At 40.2% G+C, this 6,568-nt stretch overlaps 1 pseudogene; it reads left to right on the plus strand.

The window, feature by feature from the left end:
• The window catches only part of LOC116704705 (uncharacterized), a 21,250-nt pseudogene that overhangs the window by 12,851 nt on the left and 1,831 nt on the right, over positions 1 to 6,568 (plus strand).

Here is a 6,568-nt window from a genome sequence, read left to right on the forward strand (position 1 = left end):
TGTGTGTGTGTGTGTGTGTGTTTGTGTTTGTGTTTGTGTTTGTGTGTTTGTGTGTTTGTGTTTGTGTGTGTGTTTGTGTGTGTGTCCCAGTACATACCGTACCATCAGCCTGCTTTTCCAGTTGGCAAGTTCACATCCTCTCAGCCAAGCACCCACACAGGCTCTGGCTGTAGATAAATACATCAGAAAAGCTACCAAAACGAGATAAAAATCCAAGCTACTGCAGCGGGTTGTGTGCTACTTTTTAGATAACTCTGAGAACAGGGAGTTTCCTTCTTCCTTCAACAGAAAATGTTGACATACATTTGGTTTGAAGGGGAAATGATCAGCAAATCTTAAGTTTGATTGCGGTTTCTTGATTGGTATTGTTTAGACTTTTCTCCATTATAAATCAACAACTGCGTTTTAGTTAGTAGTGTGTTGAGTTCGTAATTGATTTCCAGATGTATGTCTTTAAAAGGAAGGTTGTTTTGCTTTTGTAAATCAGTAGAAAGAGACATGTCCAAGTCTTTTCTAGATTACATGGAAGCTTCACTTGGTAGGAGCAGTTAACGTTTTTACATTAATCATAGAAATATGTTGAACTACAAGTTAATATTTCTGTAAGTTGACTTACAATAACTTAAAGAGCTGCATTGATGCAGCTAGAAGCAAAAGATCTTTAGATTGTTTAAAGGGGCGTTTTAACTCGACATTCAGAACATTAATGTAGCAGCTCTCTGTTTCAGTATCTTTTTTCTTTCAGAGCAGTTTTTCTTCTTTCAGAAACCCTTTATTAAAACTACTTCTCAACTGAATGAATTAAATGTCTTTTTTTGCCTCAAAGCTCAGTCATGGTGTTTGGGATTGCTCTCTCGTTACACTTTATAGAGAAAAAAATGAATTATGCTGTAAAATAGATTATACTTCTCTGGTTTACTTCCCATCCACTGAGCATGTTTGATTTAGTCTTGATAAGACTCTCTCCCTGTCTTAGTATTACAGGACTGCTTCGTATGCTACACATCTTACTGTTTCAGGATGGGTGCAATAGTGCATTAAACCATTAGACAGATGCAGCAGAGAACACTAATATTCTCCCTTTCGCTCGTGTCTCTAACTCTCGCACACACAAACGAACTATGCACACCACTAATGCTTCCTGTTTGCCTTTAATCAGAGCTCAGGTTTCAGGAAGACAGGATGCATTAGTAGTGAGAGGGGAGAGATGGCTTGCATTAGCAGGCTGTTGACAAACCGCCTGGAACAACCAGCGTCTCTTTATTTGTGTGTTTATTTTTAGAGGAGGACTTGAAAAGTTACAGCAGGTATGGCAGGGAGAGTCAGACAGAAAACAGGTGTTGAGGTATGACAATGATTCAGGCCCACATTATGTTGTCACCGTCAGAGCACATTAATGAACATTTCTGTGAATGCACCAGTGTTAGCCAATTGGCTATTTTTCAACTGTAGTCTTACCTGGGATGCATGTCTTTTATGGTGGGAAGAAACCGGCTCACCCGGAGGAAACCCACGCAAACACAGGGAGAACATACAAACTCCACACAGAAAGGCTTGGAACGACCTGGATTTAAACCAAGAACCTTCTTGCTGTGAGGCAGAAGTGCAAACCACTTGCGGTGCAAAGGCACCGTGCTGCCTTCATCATCTTATGCAAGTACACCAATGAAGAAATGAATGGACACAGACCCAGACAATATTGCTCTGTATTTCAGATTACAAGTGAAACATTTAAATATCCGAAACAGAACGCTGCTGTTTGACATTCTCTATTCCCACAGTGCCGGATTTGCATTCACACGCATTCACGTCTGCATTCATTTCTAAATGACGTAGGAACGAGGTTTACTTATGTGATCAGTGACCACTGGTCACCGTTTATGTCCTACCATTGGTTGAGAGACGTGACGTCTGCCCATCATGTTACCATCATATGATGTCACACCCGATGGTCATACTGTGGATAACAAGGCCTTCTTTGACTGATTTGTTAAACGCACCCAACAGACGCATAAGGTGGTCATTATTCTGCTGAGGGGCCGACAAAATGGAATTCAAATCCAGCCCTGTTGAACAATACAAACATTAGCGATCTGATTTAAATCATTTCATCAATCATTTAAAAAAGGTTTTGTGTTCCTCCAACTATTGAAGTTTTGTCCGGATACTGATTTCTGCATCTCTGGTTTCTTTGCACACATTTTGCATTTGTGTGTAATCTATGTGTAACTATGTTTTTGCATGTGTAGGAATGCAGGCCAGGAGCACTTCCTGTGTTCGTTCGGCAACGGGCCTAGAAGCTGTATTGGAACTATACTTACTGATATCTTCCTTAAGGTAAGTCCGTTTCTGTGCTCTACACTGTCATGCACAAACGCACAGAAATACATACACGCACTCACACACCAATCCGATTAGTGCCACAGTCTTTTTGAGCAAATGAGGTAAAAGATTGATGTAACGCTGTCTTTTTTTCAATTGCTTTCGGACATACTGTTGCCTTTAATGAATGTTGTTTAGCCAAAGAAACGGACACAAAGAAGAAGTTAAAATGCTGAGATGACATTTGTGCTTCAACAGCCTTAGCTCTGCATTTTTCATTTTGTGGGAAGTCTAATGGACTAAGTCACTGATAGAAAAAAAAAAAACGTCCAATATGTTTATTCTTTTCAGGGAGTGAGGAGAGGATGCAACAGAGCTGATGATTTATGGTCTAAATTTGTAGAAATATTACTATAGCAAGAAAAAGATCACTGTTATGAGATAGAGGCAACCGGTTAAGTTTTCCTCAATTGTAAATGGTAAATTAACCAATATACTGTGACTAAACTCACCTTGATTAACAAAAATGTTCATAATGCATTTTTAATTAAACCTGCCAACCTGAAAAGTCTTTTATTTAGCTTTTCACATCATAGTTATGGATTTTAAAAATGAATTAATCCTATTTTCTGCATGTAAAAAACTGTATAAAAGCTGTCATCATTTAATTTATTGAAGATTTATTATGTTTGAAGGTACAACATCTTTATAAAATCAAATATTATGGGGGATAGTATACACTGCATAGGTTATATGCTGTGTATATTATTATATTACAAGATGAGAGTAAAAATTGGAAAGTTTCTGTGAAAACCCTTATTTGTTATTTGTAGTGGACATGCTAACGTGTGAACCATGAGCACTGCTTATGGGAATGATGAAATGCTTGTGTGTGTGTGTGTGTGTGTATGTGTGTGTGTGTGTGTGTGTGTGTATGTGTGCGTGTTCGTATGCGTGCAGATGCGTGTTTGTGCTTGCGCGTGTGTGTGTTTATTAGAGATAACAGATGGAGAGCCCAGGTACAGACTGTCTGAAAACCACCTGCCAGTCCCCACGGCAGCACTCACTCTAGCCACCATTGCCTATATACTCAGGAGACACACACACACACACACACACACACACACACACACACACACGAAGGAGAGAGATTTATTTCCCATGTGAAGGTGTTACCTTTGGAAGCAGCTGTGTGTATGTATGTGCTGTGAGCCAGGTGAGTCGAGGGTGACACCACTACATCTACAGCGAGCGGGTTTGAATTAGTTTGTTAGAAGTGACCACATTTGGTCAAGAGAGCAGCGCTGGGGAGGATGCGGCTAAGACTGGGTTGTCAATGGTTTCAATGGCGCTGCGCTAAGCTAAACGCTAAAGAAGAAACCTTGAAGCCAGTTTTCCAGCGAAGTGAGTCGGGCGGGTTAACAGGGACCTCCGGGCACTGGCACTGTTCATCTGGAGAAATGGCAGTACACACAGATCGTTGATAATTGTCTAATGCCCAGTCCAATTGATGTGAAAAAAACACAAACACAGTGAGAGGGTAAAAGTTTTAAAGATCCCATATTATGCTTATTTTCAGGCTTCAACGTTTATTTTGGGTTTTTACTAGAACATGTTTATGTACTTTAATGTTAAAAGAAAACAATTTTTCTTACTGTTTGTTTGAATATACTGAACCTGTGTTCTGTCTGAAACGCTCCGTTTTAGCGCCTGTCTCTTTACGCCCCCCTCCCGAAAAAGCGCAGTCTGCTCTAATTGGTCAGCATTTCCTGTGTCTTCCGCATCTGTGCTCTTAAGGCTGTTTTTATGGTTGTGCGTAGAATCGACAGCGTACCTCTCCGTCTACGGATTAGACGGATAAGATTAACTGTATATTCTCGTTTTTTCTTTTGAATGGCCTTTTGAATGGGAGTGCTGGGGGCACTTTTATTCAAGCCTCAAAATAGCTATTTTTAAAACACTAAGAAGGCTCGACACATGAAACTTTGCTCAAAGTATCACCAGGGGCTCTACACATGAACTCAGCACTGAGAACATTGCTTGTGCACAAAGAGTTCACTAAAAATAAAAGTTTTGAACAACTCACTGTGGCTGTTGTTTCTCCGGTCAGTCAGAAATAGTCGAGGGGGGAGAGAAAAGATGGAAAGCTCCTAAAGCTTAGTTCCATACAAATGGACAGATAGTTTGTTGTTTTGTCGTTAGTGAAAAACAATATTGACCCCGTAGCTGAAAAAGGAGCCTCATATAAGAATGACATTTCCTCCTATGGAGTCTGTTCGTTCACATTTGGAGATCGACACTTTTTGACTGAGAGAATGTCGTATAGTGTAAACAACAACTGCTAACGTGAGTTGTTCAAAACCTTTTTTAGTAAACTCTGTGTACACAAAAATGTTCTCAATGCTCGGGTTCATGTGTAGAGCCCCTGGTGATACTTGGAGCAAAGTTTCATGTTGAGTCGAGCCTTCTTAGTGTTTTAAAAACAGCTATTTTGAGGCTAGCATAAAAGTGCCTCTAGCACTCCCGTTCCAAAGGTCGTAAATATACTTTTAAATGAAAGTTTGAATTGGGTACATTCACGAAAAAGACCCCGGGTTGCATTTTGGCGAGACTTGTGCTTTAACATTTCCTGCTACCGATTTCCCATCTTGGTCAGAAAACACAGTGGGATACTTTGTTTCTCTCACTTTGACTCTAGAGCCGCTACTCGCTCCAAAGCTAATCGCTGTCATTCTCTCACTTCTCCCACGCTCTGTCACCCACCCCACACAGACACCTGCTGGCTCGACGCACACACCAGCGCACAAGTAAAGACATCAGGCCACAGCGAAAGCGCTGCGTGGAGCCTCCACACAACCATAGAACGGCCTTTAGAGTCGCTGCACCGTTAGGGAATGACTGCAACGGTACTGTAGCCTCACTTTCTACCTGCAGTATGTATAGGATAGGATAGTGGTGACATCCCAACAAAAGTCCTGATGGCTCATTTAAAGGTGCATTTCTTCATGGATTGAGTGTTTGATACTTTCACAGTATTTACAGCATGTAGCACCTCGACCTATTTTAAAATAAAAAAAGACATCAAAATCTCCCTATTTTACGACATGGAACCTTTGAGTCAAAACCATGGACAACACTCTAAACAAGTTCACAGCGGTTTTATTGGAACAGTGCCATACTGTAGATTTGCATTGCTAATAGTCTATCGTGATTGACAGGTTGGTGTGTTTATGTTTGTGTAAGGAAAGAAAGCACATTGCTCCAATAAGCCAGTGAGAGGCGTATTTCAGCAGTCATCAACACATCGGACACATTGAGTTAGACTGTTAGCTAACATACCAAATACATTATTTAACCAAAAAGGTAAATAACAGTCACTAAAACATATTTTATGTTTTTATTCCCAGATTAATTTATTGCAAAAACACAACATATGTACACAAATATAATATAGATGGCGGTGTTACTGCAAGCTATCTTTACTGTAATGCAAATGTGAGGAATGACTCACACACACACACACACACACACACACACACACACACTCATGAGTCATTGTTAATGTTGAGCTGATTGGAGCGCAGGTGAAAAGCTCAAAGCGGTTTGATGATTCAGCAGCCCAATCATATCTGATTTAAAACTAGATTACTTATTGTTCCTTATTGCTTAAACAAGTGGCATGAATGGGATACAGGAGGCACTACATTGCTCTCATGCTCTTCCTTCCCTCTTCTTCCAGTCTAGTTCCTTTTCTCCTGTGTAAATATGGTATTTCACATTCACTGACACAGGTCGGTCAACTGTCAACCAATCACTGATCAAATTAATTCAGAAAGATGATGTCCAGATCAATAGTAAGCGGTCAAACCTGCTCAATCTTTCAGCTGAAGAGTTCTCTGTCCATTGGTAAATATTGCTCTCAGCAGCATTGAAAAGCATGACCCAACACTGCTATGTGATAATGTACAAAGATATACTGTACATGATCCAACACTGCTATGTGATAATGTACAAAGATATACTGTACATGACCCAACACTGCTATGTGATAATGTACAAAGATATACTGTACACTCTATCCATCAACTTGTTATGGTTTATTTTCCACTAATGATACCCACGTTGAACCTTATCTTTCTTTATTTTATTTTTTTGCTCAAAGACCACACCATTTGGCTGTAAAGTGTGTCTGGCTCTCAGCAGACTGACCACTTGCACACACACACACACACACACACACACACAC

Source organism: Etheostoma spectabile, chromosome 16, assembly GCF_008692095.1.
Source record: "Etheostoma spectabile isolate EspeVRDwgs_2016 chromosome 16, UIUC_Espe_1.0, whole genome shotgun sequence".
NCBI lineage: Eukaryota > Metazoa > Chordata > Actinopteri > Perciformes > Percidae > Etheostoma > Etheostoma spectabile.